This window comes from Bison bison, unplaced genomic scaffold (genome assembly GCF_000754665.1).
Source record: "Bison bison bison isolate TAMUID 2011002044 unplaced genomic scaffold, Bison_UMD1.0 scf7180017864210, whole genome shotgun sequence".
Lineage (NCBI taxonomy): Eukaryota > Metazoa > Chordata > Mammalia > Artiodactyla > Bovidae > Bison > Bison bison.
This window is the reverse complement of record NW_011494782.1, coordinates 73,810-91,217: the sequence shown is the minus strand read 5'-3', so window position 1 is coordinate 91,217 and position 17,408 is coordinate 73,810.

The window sequence follows — 17,408 nt, the reverse complement described above, 5'->3', positions numbered from 1 at the left end:
CTGTTGTTCTATATCGAGTTCTAACTGTTGCTTCCTGACCTGCATATAGGCTTCTCAAGAGGCAGGTCAGGTGGTCTGATATTCCCATGTCTTTCAGAACTTTCCACAGTTTATTGTGATCCACACAGTCAAGGGCTTTGGCATAGTCAAGAAAGCAGAAATAGATGTTTTTCTGGAACTCTCTTGCTTTTTCCATGATCCAGCAGATGTTGGCAATTTAACCTCTGTTAAAGAGCAGGGACATGCAGCCTCACTCTAGATCATATCAGTAAATAGAAATATATATATATATATATATATATAGTCTTGTCAGAAAACACTAACATTAGTAGGCAAGAAAATTTAGTTAGGAAAACAAAATAAATGATATTTTAAAGCTCTTAAAATTAAATAAAAACATCTAGAGTCAATAACTTGATATAAAGTAGTTTGTAAACCAGACTTATAAGCCCTAGTACCTCATAGGTAAACCATAGAAAATTTCAGGTTATTTGCGTTAATTATGTATGGTCTCTGTCTATACCTGTACCATGAGTTAATATGGAAAAAAAAAATTCTGCCAGTTAGTTCACTGCTTACAACAAAGGTTTACCTCAGTGTTTACCAGTGTAGGTAATGATGAAAATGGAATAAATGTGTATATATGCATCAAAGTCCTGAAGACATCTGATTTTTTTTAAATGGTGATAATAAAAAGTCAAGCATACAAGTTCCTATAACTAAATAAAATTATAAAGAAAAAGAAATATGTATAAATATCCTATTTTCACCAAACTTGTTAATGTTGCCAGCTACTATAAGTTCTAAACTTGTACCAAACAAAGTTTGAGTAAACAAAGTTCAAAGTAGAAGCAAATAACAAAATATTCATTCTTAAGTGTTTTCATATATTTATTATATAAATTTTGCTTTAGTGACATTATTAATGTAAATTCTTAATGAGTATCAGAAATGTCCCTCAAGTTACATATGGACATAATGAAATGGTGAGCTTCAGAAGCAACTTTATATTTCACAGAAAAGTATAGTAAAGATGGCTTCAGTGGGAAAATATAGACTGTCACATTAAAAGAAAGTTCAATGTATAGGGGAATTTTTATCTGCCATAAATTCATTTCTATCGGGATTCTAAAAAGAGTGCACATTCCCAACTAAACAGTTGGAAGTGTCATACATGAAGGAGGCAACAAAGAGAATGGAAAACCAGGTACAACCAGTGTTGGAACAATGTACATAGGCAGAAAAAAATATATGGTACAGATGAACCTATTTTCAGGGCTGGAATAGAGATGTAGAGAATGGATGTGTGGACTTTGGGTGGTGGGATGGGGAGGGACGAACAGAAAAAACTGGGAGACTGGAAATGATCTATGTGCACTGCTGAATGTAAAACAGATAGCTACTGGAAACCAGCTGCACACCCAGGGCACTCGGCTTGGTGCTCTGTGGTGATGTAGATGGGTTGGATGGAAGTTCAACGAGGAAGGGACATATGTGTACATATGACTGATTCACTTCTCTGTACAGCAGAAACTGAAACAACACTGGAAAACAACTATACCCTGATTTTAAAACAAAATAAAAAACACTCTTGAAGAACATTTACCACAGTTACTTCTTTTCATTTTTTTCATGCTTGACTCACCTTCAGTTTCTGAATGTCTAAGCTGACATGACATATTAACATCATGAGCATTGTAACTTATATTTCAAAATAGGAAAAACTATGACATTGAGTTTAACAAGGAGGTATCACAAGAATACCACTTTCTGCAGAATTCCAAAGAAGAGCAAGGAGGGAGAAAAAAGTTTTCCTAACTGAACAATGTGAAGGAATAGAGGAAAACAATAGAATGGGAAAAGCTAGAGATCATTCAAAAAAATTAGATATACCAGAGGAATAGTTCATGCAAAGATGGGCACAATAAAGACAGAAATGGTATGGGCCAACAAAGGTTCGTCTAGTCAAGGCTATGGTTTTCCCTGTGGTCATGTATGGATGTGAGAGTTGGACTGTGAAGAAGGCTGAGCGCTGAAGAATTGATGCTTTTGAACTGTGGTATTGGAGAAGACTCTTAAGAGTCTCTTGGACTGCAAGGAGATCCAACCAGTCCATTCTGAAGGACATCAGCCCTGGGATTTCTTTGGAAGGAATGATGCTAAAGCTGAAACTCCAGTACTTTGGCCACCTCATGCGAAGAGTTGACTCACTGGAAAAGATTCTGATGCTGGGAGGGATTGGGGGCAAGAGGAGAAGGGGACGACAGAGGATGAGATGGCTGGATGGCATCACTGATTCGATGTATGTGAGTCTCAGTGAACTCCGGGAGTTGGTGATGGACAGGGAGGCCTGGAGTGCTACGATTTATGGGGTCACAAAGAGTCAGACACAACTGAGTGACTGATCTGATCTGAACAGAAGCAGAAGATATTAAGAAGGGATGGCAAGAATACACAGACGAACTATACAGAAAAATGCTTGGCATATGACATCTGCTAATTACATTCTACTTGCCTACCTTGCTTTCCATCACTGCCACACTCTAGACACGGTCCCAGATCCCCTGACTGGCTTTATCAAAGTGGATAAACATATATACAAAAGAATGTTGATGAGGCAATACATTAAGGGGGCTTGAATTTCCCCATCATTCACTAAAAAAAAAAAAAAAAAAGATGAAGATTCTTGCTCCTTAGAACAAAAGCTATGACCACTCTAGATGACATCAGATCAGATCAGTCGCTCAGTCGTGTCTGACTCTTTGCAACCCCATAAATCGCAGCACGCCAGGCCTCCCTGTCCATCACCAACCCTCGGAGTTCACTCAGACTCATGTCCATCGAGTCAGTGATGCCATCCAGCCATCTCATCCTCTGTCATCCCCTTCTCCTCCTGCCCCCAGTCCCTCCCAGCATCAGAGTCTTTTCCAATGAGTCAACTCTTCGCATGAGGTGGCCAAAGTACTGGACTTTCAGCTTTAGCATCATTCCCCCACCCAGGGCTGATCTGCTTCAGAATGGACTGGTTGGATCTCCTTGCAGTCCAAGGGATTCTCATGAGTCTTCTCCAACACTGCAGTTCAAAAGAATCAATTCTTTGGCACTCAGCCTTCTTCACAGTCCAACTCTCACATCCATACATGACCACAGGAAAAACCATAGCCTTGACTAGACGGACCTTTGTCGGCAAAGTAATGTCTCTGCTTTTGAATATGCTATCTAGGTTGGTCATAACTTCCAAGGAGTAAGCGTCTTTTAATTTCATGGCTGCAGTCACCATCTGCAGTGATTTTGGAGCCCAGAAAAATAAAGTCTGATACTGTTTCCACTATTTCCCCATCTATTTCCCATGAAGTGATGGGACCAGATGCCATGATCTTCGTTTTCTGAATGTTGAGCTTTAAGCCAACTTTTTCACTGTCCACTTTCACCTTCATCAAGAGGCTTTTTAGTTCCTCTTCACTTTCTGCCATAAGGGTGGTGTCATCTGCATATCTGAGATTATTGATATTTCTCCCTGCAATCTTGATTCCAGCTTGTGTTTCTTCCAGCCCAGCGTTCCTCATGATGTACTCTGCGTATAAGTTAAATAAACAGGGTGACAATATACAGCCTTGATGTACTCCTTTTCCTATTTGGAACCAGTCTGTCGTTCCACGACCAGTTCTAACTGTTGCTTCCTGACCTACATACAAATTTCTCAAGAGGCAGATCAGGTGGTCTGGTATTTCCATCTCTTTCAGAATTTTCCACAGTTTATTGTGATCCACACAGTCAAAGGCTTTGGCATAGTCAATAAAGCAGAAATAGATGTTTTTCTGGAACTCTCTTGCTTTTTCCATAATCCATCGGATGTTGGCAGTTTGATCTCTGGTTCCTCTGCCTTTTCTAAAACCAGCTTGAACATCAGGAAGTTCACATATTAAAAAGCAAAGGCATTATTTTGCTGACAAATGTCTGTATAGTCAAAGCTATGGTTTTTCTAGTAGTCATGTATAGACTGAGTTTTGGACCATAAAGAAGGCTGAGCACCAAAGAATTGATCCTTTGAACTGTAGTGTTGGGGAAGACTCTTGAGAGTCCCTTGGACTGCAAAGAGCTCAAACTAGTCAACCTAAAGGAAATTAAACCTGATTCTTTACAGCCCATGGGATTGCAAAGAGTTGAACATGACTGAGTGACTGAATAACAACTATCACAAGATTATCATACCCATTGTTTCTTTTAGAGCTTCCCTCATAACTCAGTCAGTAAAGTGTCTGCTTGCAATGGAGGAGACCCAGGCTCGATTCCTGAATTGGGAAGATCCCCTGGAGAAGGAAATGGCAACTCCCTCCAGTATTCTTGCCTGGAGAATCCCATAGACAGGAAAGTCTAGCAGGCTACAGTCTATGGGGTCACAAGAGTCGGACACCACTGAGCAACTAAGCACAGGCACACTCACACACACACACATTGTTTCTTTTGGACAAAAACAAGATCAAGAAATCTTTCTCCCTCCAAAAACAAGTAAAAGGGGAAAAATGAAGCAAAACATTTTCTGGATAGGGTGAGCTAGTAAATAGGTTTTGTGGGCCAGGGGTCTTTCTTGCACCTACTCAGTTCTTCAGAGATGGGGAACAGAAAAATAAGTATTTTCCAACCATTTTCCTGAAGGCATTAATTCCATGGCTTATCTGAAACCTAATTCTCCAAGTAGTTTAATACTGTATCTTTATAAAGAGGGTCTGAAGATCTAATGCAAAACACGGTGACTGTAGTTGATGATCCTGTAATGTATAATTGAAATCTGCTTGGAGAGTAGACTCAAATATTCTCATTAAAAAATCTTCTTTATAGCCATCTTATGTTGTTTTTACATGATTTCTTAGGTTACATATAACTCAGTGTTAGGAGGTGTAGCTGATGATACTTTTGTTGCCATTTTTCAATAATATTTTGGGGCTTCTTAGGTGACTCAGTGGGTAAAGAATCTGCCTGCAGTTCAGGAGATACAGGCAGACACGAGTTCAATTCTGGGGTTGGGAAGATCCCCTGGAGGAGGAAATGGCAACCCACTCCAGTATTCTTGCCTGGAGAACCCCATGGACAGAGGAGCCTGGTGGGCTACAGTTCATAGGGTTACTCTGAGTCGAACAAGCCTGAAGCAACTTAGCATGGCTGCTGCTGGTGCTGCTGCTAAGTCACTTCAGTCTTGTCCAACTCTGTGCGACCCCACAGACAGCAGCCCACCAGGCTCCCCCGTCCCTGGGATTCTCCAGGCAACAACACTGGAGTGGGTTGCCGTTTCCTTCTCCAATGCATGAAAATGAAAAGCGAAAGGGAAGTCGCTCAGTCGTGTCTGACTCTTAGCGACCCCATAGACTATAGCCCAGCAGGCTTCTCTGTCCGTGGGATTTTCCAGGCAAGAGTACTGGAGTGGGGTGCCATTGCCTTCTCTGAACTTAGCATGGCACACACACCGTATTCTCCTTTATTCCTCTTCATTGTCCTTTAATCCTTAAGCCCTACCACAATCATGTGATAGTATAAACTTCATAACTATCTGTAACTTCCAGTGCTTTGAAGTTTTCATCTACATTTGATCTTGCCTTTGCTTTGCATCAGCCCCTAATTGCCATGATCACGCAGTGGATCTTGTCATTACTTATAATGGTTTCAATTAGAAAATCACTACTTCAAAGGATAATTTTTTTTCAGCAAAAGATTCTTCTTACAGTAATATTAACTTATTTGTTCATTTAAAAACTTGGAACACGTGTACACCTGTGGCAGATTCATGTTGATGTATGGCAAAACCAATACAATATTGTAAAGTAATTAGCCTCTAATTAAAATAAATAAATTTAAATTAAAAAAAAAACTTGGTTAGATTTTGAATCAGTGGGCCATTCTTGCTGTGCAGTGCTGTGTTTTGTACTCAGTCATGTCCGACTCTTTGTGACCCCATGGACTGTAGCCTGCCAGGCTCCTCTGTTCTTGGGAATTCTCCATGTAAAATGCTGAAGTGGGTAGCCATGTCCTCCTCCAGGGAATCCTTCCAACCCAGGGATCGAACCCAGGTCTCCAGCATTGCAGGCAGATTCTTTATAGTCCGAGCCACCAGGGAAGTCCAGGCCATTCTTAGTTATTTCTAAATAATTAACTATGTCTTTTTTCACTTTCATTTTTACTCAGATTAGCTTCCATAGATTTTGATTTTGGTAACATTATTACCAATGTTTTTAAAGTCTTTTTCTTCTCACTTTTCGTAGTACAACTGCCCACATATCCAAGCCAGTATTATTTTATCTAACACAACTTTTTTCTTTTCAGTGAAGAATCAGTAGATTCCACTTTAAATAGAAAACCTTAAAAATAATATTTTTCAGTCTTATCATATTCAATTATTTCCTTCCAATGTTTCATCTCATTTCATCTCTTATGTCTAATTCTCTATTTATCTCCTCTTCAAAATCAGGTTTCTTGAAGAGGCTATTTATATTCATTCTCTCTTTTTTTTCTTCCAGCCCAACTCAATGTCAATGCATTTTGTGCTTGTTTGGATGATATTCATCATTTCCAAAAGTCTTAATACAAGGTAATCAATGAATTCCATATGTTAAATCAAACTGACTTTTTCAAGCTGTAAGTTACTTTTTCTTTTAGCAGCATTAAGACCTCAGTTCTTTTCTGTGTTGAAATATCCTTATTTGGCTTCCATGATAAATTCTCTTTGTCCTCAACCTTTTACCTACTTTATCTTTCTCTCATTTGCTTGTCTTTTACATAGCATTAAAACTTGAAATTACTTAAGTTCAAAGATAATACTAACTTTCATTGTACTATATCTCTGGAGTAATATATGTTCCTGCAGAGTATGTTACAAAAATATGCAAATGGTACATAAATTTACACATCCAGTCTCCTTGCCACCTGCCTGTCTGACATTTCAGATTTTTCAGAAGTATCTCAATCCCAATGTATGTGAAGTTAATTAAACATTTCCTCTGGTCTAGACTTTTTCTTGTGTTCCTTATTCCAAATACCAAAATTCCATCAACTTGCACAAGCTCAAAATTTACATAGCATCTTTAAGTAATCACTGATCATTAATTTTCCCCAAAATTATCATGGGCCCAGTAAAAGGTTTTTCAAAATTTTGCTATCCATTCAATCCAAATTATAAACCACCATTCTGGTAGAAACGATTGAAATACACACACACACACACACACACACACATATATATATATGAATATCTTTACTTTTTAACTAATGAACAAGAAATAATATTGCATAATTTTATTTTCCTCATAATGTTGCTGAGAAATCTGTATGCAGGTCAAGAATCAATAGTTAGAACCAGGCATGGAGCAACAGACGGTTCAAAATCAGGAAAGGAGTACATAAATGCTGTATATTGTCACCCTGCTTATTTAACTTACATGCAGAGTAAGTACATCATGAGAAATGCTGGGCTGGATAAATCACAAGCTGGAATCAAGATTGCAGGGAGAAATATTGATAACTTCAGATATGTAGATGACACCATCCTTATGGCAGAAAGTGAAGAAGAACTAAAGAGCCTTTTAATGAAAGTCAAAGTTCAGTTCAGTTCAGTTCAGTCCCTCAGTCGTGTCCGACTCTTTGCGACCCCATGAATCACAGCACGCCAGGCCTTCCTGTCTATCACCAACTCCTGGAGATCACCCAGACTCACGTCCATCGAGTCAGTGATGCCATCCAGCCATCTCATCCTCTGTCGTCCCCTGCTCCTCCTGTCCCCAATCCCTCCAGCATCAGAGTCTTTTCCAATGAGTCAACTCTTCGCATGAGGTGGCCAAAGTACTGGAGTTTCAGCTTGAGCATCATTCCTTCCAAAGAAGTCCCAGGGCTGATCTCCTTCAGAATGGACTGGTTGGATCTCCTTGCCATCCAAGGGACTGTGGAAGAGGAGAATGAAAATGTTGGCTTAAAGCTCAACATTCAGAAAACTAAGATCATGGCATCTGGTCCCATCACTTCATAATAAATAAATGGGGAAAAATGGAATTGGTGAGAGACTATTTTGGGGGGCTCCAAAATCTCTGCAGATAGTGACTGCAGCTGGGAAATTAAAAGATACTTGCTCCTTGGAAGAAAAGTTATGACCAACCTAAACAACATATTAAAAAACAGAGGCATTACTTTGCCAACAAAGGTCCATCTAGTCAAGGCTATAGTTTGTCCAGTAGTCATGTATGGATGTGAGAGATGGAATTATAAAGAAAGCTGACCACTGAAGAATTGCTGTTTTTGAACTGTGGTGTTGGAGAAGACTCTTGAGAGTCCCTTGGTCTGCAAGGAGATCGAACCAGTCCATCCTAAAGGAAATCAGTCCTGAATATTCATTGCAAGAAGTGATGCTGAAGCTGAAACTACAATTTTTTGGCCTCCTGATGTGAAGAACTGACACATCTGAAAAGATGCTGATGCTGGGAAAGATTAAAGGTGGGAGGAGAAGGGGATAACAGAGGATGAGATGGTTGGATGGCATCACCAACTGGATAGGCATGAATTTGAGCAGGTTCTGGGGGTTGGTGATGGACAGGGAAGCCTGGCATGCTGCAGTCCATGGGGTCACAAAGAGTCGGACACAACTGAGCAATTGAACTGAAGTGAATGTTGCTTTCACTCATCCACTTAGTAGATAATTTTTGAGTAAATGCTATATAAGATAGCCATTAAATTATTTGTCCAAATTGGGACATTTTGTCAATGGAAAGGAGGCCCCAACCAGATAACATAAAAACAGGTACTATCCATGGAAATAACCATATTTTAGTGAGTATATTGTCGTGAGTATATTACAGTAAGCGAGATGGTCAAAAAATTTTCCTTCTCCTAGAATTTGTTCTAGTAGAGGAGATACGAAATAAGATTGTAAAAAAATGTGGATCACGTTAATCACACCCTTATATTTTGCCTCTCTTCACCTCATAATAAACTGTCAACCATCTTGAATTAAAAAAAAAAAGTCTTATCAATAATATGATGCTTTCTACCAAATTTCCACAAACTTCGTCAGGAAATTTTAAAAAGATTTCTAGATTGTCTGTTTAATTTTTGGTTTTAGCTTCAATATTATTTACTTGAGAAAGGATTACCAATCTTCTCAGGGATATTTTAGATGCTTTTTATTCTTCAATTCTCCATTTTGTTCTCAGTCAAGCTTATCTATCTGCCTTTAAAGAGTGAAACAATGATGACCAATATTCAAATTGCACTTTCTTTTTATTTCCTCTTTCTTTTCTTCCTTCATACATTGGATTTCTTTAAGTATATATATATATATATATATATATACACACACTCTGCAAATGATATATGAAATATAAATTCAAAAAACTAAACCCCCAGTGTCTCCCTATTTCTTTATGTAAGAGCAATTGAAAAATTGATAATCCATATATCTCATGAGAAATTAAGTTAGAAGGACTTTAAATTTCAAAGGAACAGTGAATCAGAGGCTTTCAGTTTTTTATGAGTAGTCAATGAGAGAAGTGACAAAAACATGTCTATGGAATAATATAAATTTCTCTTATTCCTCAGGAATATAATTTAGATCTGATTTTTTAAAATGTGTTGCATATTTTGTTTTCTCTTTAGATATCCTGCCATAAGTGCATTTATTGCATAGTGTTGCAGAGCATTATTTCTCTGTATTTTGTGTATATTTTATGAATGAAGACACTTTGATATCTCCAGTGACTAGAATAATATCTAATATATTAAAGTAAAAACTTAAAAAAAACATATGCATTTTTGATGAGTGTATGTCACAAAAATTTTAATATAAAAGTAAAAAGACAAAATGCAAAATGATAAATGGAATAATATTTACAACATTATGACATTCTATTTTGTAATGTTAATAAGTGGATAAAATATCAAATGACACTCAACACAAAGAGAGAAAATGTCATAAACACACTATTCTTAACCTGAAATCAATTACATGTGAATAAATATGAAGGTAATAGGAAACAGGCAGCATTTGTCAAAAACTGACTATGTGAAAGCCAGTGAACTATGTCCATTATATGCATTTATATAATTCATATAAAAACCATGATATTCAGTAGTTTTATAATTATTACAATGTCATGGTGAGAAAATTGAAACGAAACAGTTTTTGTGAATTATCCTGCTTCAACAAATGGTAACTTTATGAAAGAATAATGTATTTCAATTTAGACTTTGTGCAAAATTTAAATGATTTTGTTAGTATCCTAGGCCTGCCATAACAGAACCCTAGACTAGTGACTTAAATAACAGAAATGTATTTTTTCACAATTCAAGGGAGTATAGAATTCAAAGATCAATGTGTTGGCAAGTTTGGATTTTTTTTTTTTAAGATTCTCTCCTTGACTTGTAGATAGCTACCATATCACCATATCCTCACATGGACCTCCCTCTGTCTTTGCCTCATATCATCTCCTTATAAGGACCCTAATAATATTGGAAGTCAAGTGAAGTTGCTCAGTCATGTCCGACTCTTTTCGACCCCATGGACTGTAGCCCACTAGGCTCCTCCATCCATGGAATTTTCCAGGCAAGAGTCCTGGAGCGGGTTGCCATTTCTTTCTCCAGGGGACCTTCCTGACTCAGGTATCAAACCCGGGTCTCCCACATTGCAGGCAGATGTTTTACCATCTGAGCCACCAGAGAAGCCCAATAATTAGGCTCCAAAATAATGACCCAGTTTTAACTTAATTACCGCTTGAAAGGCTCTATCCCCAAATAATCACATTCTAAGGTCCTCGGGATTAGGCCTTCAATATATGAACTTGGAGGGAACACAATTCAGACCATAACACTGATAGAACAAAATATCCAGTCTTGTTCAAAAGGACTATGTGATTCAAAAACTGTAAATGAACACCTGTGTGCCATATACTCTTTTAAACATTATGAGATGTGAAGATAAATGACATTGTTGTTCAGTCATGTCTGACAATTTGCAACTCCATGAACTGCAGCATGCCAGGCTTCCTATCCTTCACTATCTACCTGAGTTTGCTCAAACTCACACCCATTGAGTCAGACATGCCATCCATTTATCACATCTTCTGTGGCCCCTTTGTCCTCTTGCCTTTAACTTTTCCAGCATCAAGTTATTTTCCAATGAGTCAGCTCTTCACATCAAGTGGCCAAATTATTGCAGCTTTAGAATCAGTTACTTTCAATGAATATTCAGGATGGATTTCCTTTAGGATTGGCTGGTTGGATCTCCTAGCAGTCCAAGGGACTCTCAAGAGTCTTCTCCAGCACCATAGTTCAAAAGCATCAGTTCTTCAGTGCTCAGCCTTATTTATGATCCAACTCTCACATTTGTACATGACTACTGGAAAAAACACAGATTTAACTAGATGGACCTTTGTCAGCAAAGTGATGTCTTTGCTTTTTAATATTCTGTGTAAATTTGTCATAGTTTTTCTTCCAAGGAGCAAGTGTCTTTTCTTTTTTTTTTTCTTTTTAATTTTATTTTTAAACTTTACATAATTGTATTAGTTTTGCCAAATATCAAAATGAATCCACCACAGGTATACATGTGTTCCCCATCCTGAACCCTCCTCCCTCCCCATACCATCCCTCTGGGTCGTCCCAGTGTCTTTTAATTTCTTGGCTGCAGTCACCATCCACAGTGATTTGGGAGCCCAAGAAAATGAAATTGTTCACTGTTTCCACTTTTCCCCATCTATTTGCCATGAATTGATAGAACTGGATGCCATGATCTTAGTTTTTTGAATGTTGAATTTTAAACCAGTTTTGTTCACTCTCCTCTTTCACTTTGATCAAAAATCTCTTTATTTCTTCTTTACTGTCATAGCTCTTAATTATTTTAATAGAAGTGAAAAGGGTTCTTTATAAAGTAAATAAAATAATAAAGTAAAATTCAGGGCAAATTTTCTCCACCAACCAGTTAAAGAATGGAAGAGGGATACGGGGAGCCATATTAGTATTGTTGATTTATAAATTGATTCTTATTAATTAAATATAAATAAAAATATTAATAAAAAGAGTGCCAGGGTTAGGAAGAAGGATGGTATTCTGTTAGAGAGCGCATTGAATGACACACGAGTGAGAAACATTCAGATAACTGTTATCTGTTGTTCAGATAACCACTTGTCACTCTTTAATCAGCAAATATTCAGGAAATATATATCTCTGGGTTTATTTGCCAAATAATCTCTAATATGTTCTTAAATATACAAAATTACAGACTGAAAATCTCTCTACCAATATCATGGATTATTTGGATTTACTGAACATCTTGTTATTACAATATTTTGAAAGCCTCAATGAAACTATTCTACACACACACACACACACACATATATATATATATATATGGTTTTTAATATATTAGAATACCCTGACTAGTCAGCATATTTTTCCAAGTACTTGTAGACCTCAAGGAGATATAACTACCTTCTTCTGATTTTTTACTAGGAAAATACTGTTTTTCCTTACACTTCAAAGTTCACTTCCTTCATGGAATGAAAAATCAATTGAATCAAAATTTAGTTAAGATTATAGTTATGTTTCTTTATTGGCAATCATATTTCAGTAAAAGTTAACTGGTGAAATTTTAGAGTAGTGGATGGTTACTGTAGTCATGTAATTAAAAGACACTTGCTCTATGGCAAGCCTAGACAAGGTATAAAAAAAGAGACATCACTTTGATGACAAAGGTTCGTATAGTCAACGTTATGTTTTTCCTGTAGTCATGTATAGATGTGTGTTGGATCATAAAAAGGCTGAGCACCAAAAGGTTGATGCTTTCAAATTGTGGTAGAGAAAACTCTTAAGAGTCCTTTGAACTGTCAGGAGATCAAATCAGACAATCTTAAAGGAAATTGACCCTGAGTATTCCTTTAAATAACTGTAGCTGGAGCTCCAATACTTTAGCTGCCTGATGCAAAGAGCTAACTCATTGGAAAAGACCCTGATGCTGGGAAAGATAGAAGGCAGGAGGAGAAGAGGATGACAGAGGATGAGATGGTTAGATAGCATCACTGACTCAATGCACATGAATTTGATCAACCCCTGGGAGATCACTGAGGACAGCAGAGCCTGACGTGCTGTAGTCCATGGGGGTAGCAAAGAATGGGACATGACTTAGTGACTGAACAACAAAAAATAACACTATGAATCTGAATTTGTGATTACGTATTATGTGGCTTATTTTATTTTACACCTATTCCAGATCACAAATTCTTTTTTTTTTTTTTTCAGATTAACTTTGCTATAAATTTTATTGGATTATCACATTAAACTCTACAAAAGCACTCTCAGAGCAGTTATGCCAGTTTGTCTACTCTGGACGGCCAGCCATTCGTAGAGGATATTTATCTACCCACATCTCAGAAAAACTGGTCAGGGATCTGGTGAGTGTTATTTCTGAGACCTCTTTTGCACTCTTCTCAACTCCTAGCCATGTGCTGCATGAGTGCCTTAGAAGATTTCATAACAGTTAGTGAGAGAAGTGTGGAGCTGGGAGGGTGCAGAATGCTCAGTGGCCAGCCAAGAAATCTTTGGAAGACTCCCCAGGACTTTAATCTGGCAGGAATTTTAAAGGGGTCTTTGAAATAATTATTTAGAGAGAAGTGTGACTTTAATTTTTTGTTACCCTTGGACCTTTCACACACTGCTAAAATAACAGCTCTGCCTTTAGCACCTTAGGCCTGAAGTGGAAGTGAATTTCCTAATATGAGGAGGGGAAGAACAGAGCAGGGCCATGGAAAAAGGGCTGGGCTGGAAGTTGGTCCTGATCCTCTCACTAGCTGGGGATTTGGGGCATGTTTCCTCTGGGCTCCCTGCTCTGTAAGATATACTTGATTAGCCTTAAGCTCATTGTCTCCAGGGAGCACAACAGCAGGGAAGGGGTCCTTGGTTGTGCATGTCATAGGATTGGCACTATGAAGGGCTAGGTGATTAACTGGCGTTAGTGTTACTGTTCATGTATTGCTCATTCCACTGCTATGTGTACAGTAGGGGTTTGCTGAGGGATGGAGAGATGGGACAGGGTCCTAAAATTCACAAGAAAGACTCACTGATCTGAAAGTCACCCCACATGTTTGCCAAGCACCCTGTCACCTTTCTGGCCCCCACTTCACCCCATCCCAAGACACACACAAACCCACAGTCCTTCTAGGCTTTTGGGGGGCTTCTCTCTCAGAGAAGTCCCTTCTTGAGTTGTGCTGTAAATTACTGTCCACTCACATCAAAGGAAAGCCAAGGAAGGAGGCCTTATACAAATTGCTTCTGTTTGGATAGGCTTGGTAGTGGGTATAGAAGCAAAATCATGTGGCTGATGGACTAATGGGATAGTCCTGAGATGGGAGTTGAACTCCCACTTACATGAAGGATGCATCCCTGAAGAGCACTGTGTTAACTGGAAGCTAAGAACCAGAGGGACTAAGCCTGTGGAAGCCGAGGAGGAAGGATGATTCCAGCCACGGAGGAAGGAGTTCAGCTCTACCTTCGAGAGAGAAACTGCTCAAGGCCAGGAGCTGACTGACTGCCTCCAGGGATGCATGATGCCAGCCTCCCTTCCCAGTCAGCTCCCAGCCAGTGACTGACCAGGGCAAGGAGACTAGGTCTGGCTATAACAGCTGACACAAGAGGCCTCAAAGAGGCAACCTTTGCTGTGTATAGAGCTCCCCATTGGATGAGCCAAAATTTCTCAGAGCTGCTCTGCGGCAAATAATCTTCCTGTTTAGCCTCCCTTCCCCAACCTCCCCCCTTCCCTTACATGGAGATCAGACCTGCCTCTTGGTTGAAAGCCTTCCCTGCCTGCTCTGCTTCCCACTCTCCTGTAACTTTCTTTTGTTTTTTTTTTGGCCCTTTTATTATTTTATTTTTATTTTTTTTTCCATATGTGTTATTACTTTATTTCACAGAAAGTAGCAACTTTCTGTGAATGAGAAGGATTATTTTTATTTTCACATTATAGACAACAAATAGCATCCGTGACTGTCACAAACTAATAATAACAGCAAATTTTAGGGTTTCAAATTCTTGACCAAGACCTTTTAGTATGACAAATATTTCTTAAAAGTAGTTGATATATGGCAAAACCAATACAATATTGTAAAGTTAAAAAATAAAATAAAAAATAGCTGTACATGAAGTTTGAGTTTTGGGAAAATGAGCATAGAATCTGGTAGTCCAAACATCCTTTCAACACACTCCTTATTTGCATGATCCCTGAAAAAGTTATACTGTAATTCTCATCTTTGGCTATACGTGTTTTATTCCTCCCCACCACCCACTCCTACTTCTCTTAAGGTTTCTTCTTTGTCTGATTTTCTGCAGATTGGTTTTTTCTTTGTCTGATTTTCTGCAGTTTGAATATGATGCACCTAAGTGTGGGCTTGTTTTTGTTTGGTTATTTGGTTATTTTTGTAGGTGTTCCTGTTTTTTTTTTTTTTCCATCATTCTAATTAATTTTATTTTATTTTTAAACTTTACATAATTGTATTAGTTTTGCCAAACATCAAAATGAATCTGCCACAGGTATACATGTGTTCCCCATCCCGAACCCTTCTCCCTCCTCCCTCCCCATACCATCCCTCTGGGTCGTCCCAGTGCACTAGCCCCAAGCATCCAGGATCGTGCATCGAACCGTGACTAAATTCTTATCTTAGTTCCAGAATCACAAGTACTTAAATGAACAATTTTCCATTCCCATTTAACCTGTGCTACCCTTATGTTTCTCACTCTAAGTGTGTGTGTGTGTGTGTGTGTGTGTGTGTGTGTCTGTGAATGTGTGCAATGTTTGTTTACCCCATTGTACTAGTTTGTAGTGGAAGAAACCCAGCCATTATTTTCAGAACCCTCACCACTTTATTGGAAGAGCCAACTTCTTAATTTGGATGTGGATCCTCTCTAAAATAATTTTTCTTCTAGATCTCAAGATATCTGAGTATTTTCTGAACACTAATATTAAAAAGAGAAAAATGATCAGCACATTGTTTCAGATAATATACATATTTGCCATCAACTGTTCTATGAGTCACAAGTGCAAGATTCGTATAACTATTTACAAATGGAGAAAGTATGTTGTTAAAGTGCATTGGTTTAATTTTGAAAATTAGAATTTGAAGTGATTGGCATTTGTTAGTTCAGTTCAGTTGCTCAGTCATGTCCAACTCTTTTTGCGACCCCATGGACTGCAGCACACTAGGCTTCCCTGTCCTCGCCATCTTCTGGAACTTGCTCAAACTCATGTCCATTGATCAGTGATGCCATCCAACCATCTCATCCTCTGCAGTCCCCTTCTCCTCCTGCCTTCCATCTTTCCCAGCATCAGGGTCTTTTCCAATGACTCAGTTGTTCGCATCAGGTGGCCAAAGTGTTGGAGTTTCCGCTTCAGCCTCAGTCCTTCCAATTAATATTCAGGACTGATTTCCTTTAGGATGGACTGGTTGGATTTCCTTGCAGCCCAAGGGACTCTCAAGAGTTTTCTCCAAAACCACAGTTTTTTGGTACTCAGCTTTCTTTATAGTCCAACTCTCACATTCATACACGACTACTGGAAAAAACATAATTTTGACTAGATGGGCCTTTGTTGGCAAAGTAATGTCTCTGCTTTTTAATATGCTGTCTAGGTTGGTCATAACTTTTCTTCCAAGGAGCAAGCATCTTTCAATTTTTTATATGATTTGCACCTTTCAAGTTCTTTTAAAATTTTGTTGGCTGGTCCTCTTATTCTGATAACATTTATAGTACTTTGATGTTTCAAAAAATTTTTAGGAAATGTTAATTATTTACTTGGATACATTTACTCAGCTGTTAATTTTAGACTTATTGACTAGACCATCATCTTCTTTACTCTCAAGTTTCTAACTAAAAGGCAAAAATGTGTATACAATAAAGGCTGCATACAAAAAAATAAGATAATATTAGCCCTGAAGGAACAAGATAAAAGGTAGAAATCTGTAATTCTAGAAATGAGCATTTAACTCAATGATTCCTTGCAGTCACACTGTTGGAAGAGATCATAATCAAGAGGACGTGACTGCTACCAGATCTGAGAACTAGACCTGAACAGTTGAAAGCTCCTCATTCCTCTATTGGTTTTCCCTGGCTCAGTGGTAAAAGAATGTGCCTGAAATGCAGGAGACACAGGAGACATGGGTTCTATCTCTGTGTTGGAAATTTCCTTGGAAGAGGGCTTCCCAACCCACTCCAGTTGCTGAGAAAAATCTTGCTGAGAAAAATCCCATGGACAGAGGAGCATGGTAGGTTACAGTCTATGGCGTCCCAAAGAGTCAGATGCAACTGAAGCCACTGTCCACGCACATATCCCTCCTTTGTGCTTAGAAGATAATGTTCCCTCATGTGTACACAATTTAGAGACATTTTCCAGGATGCAG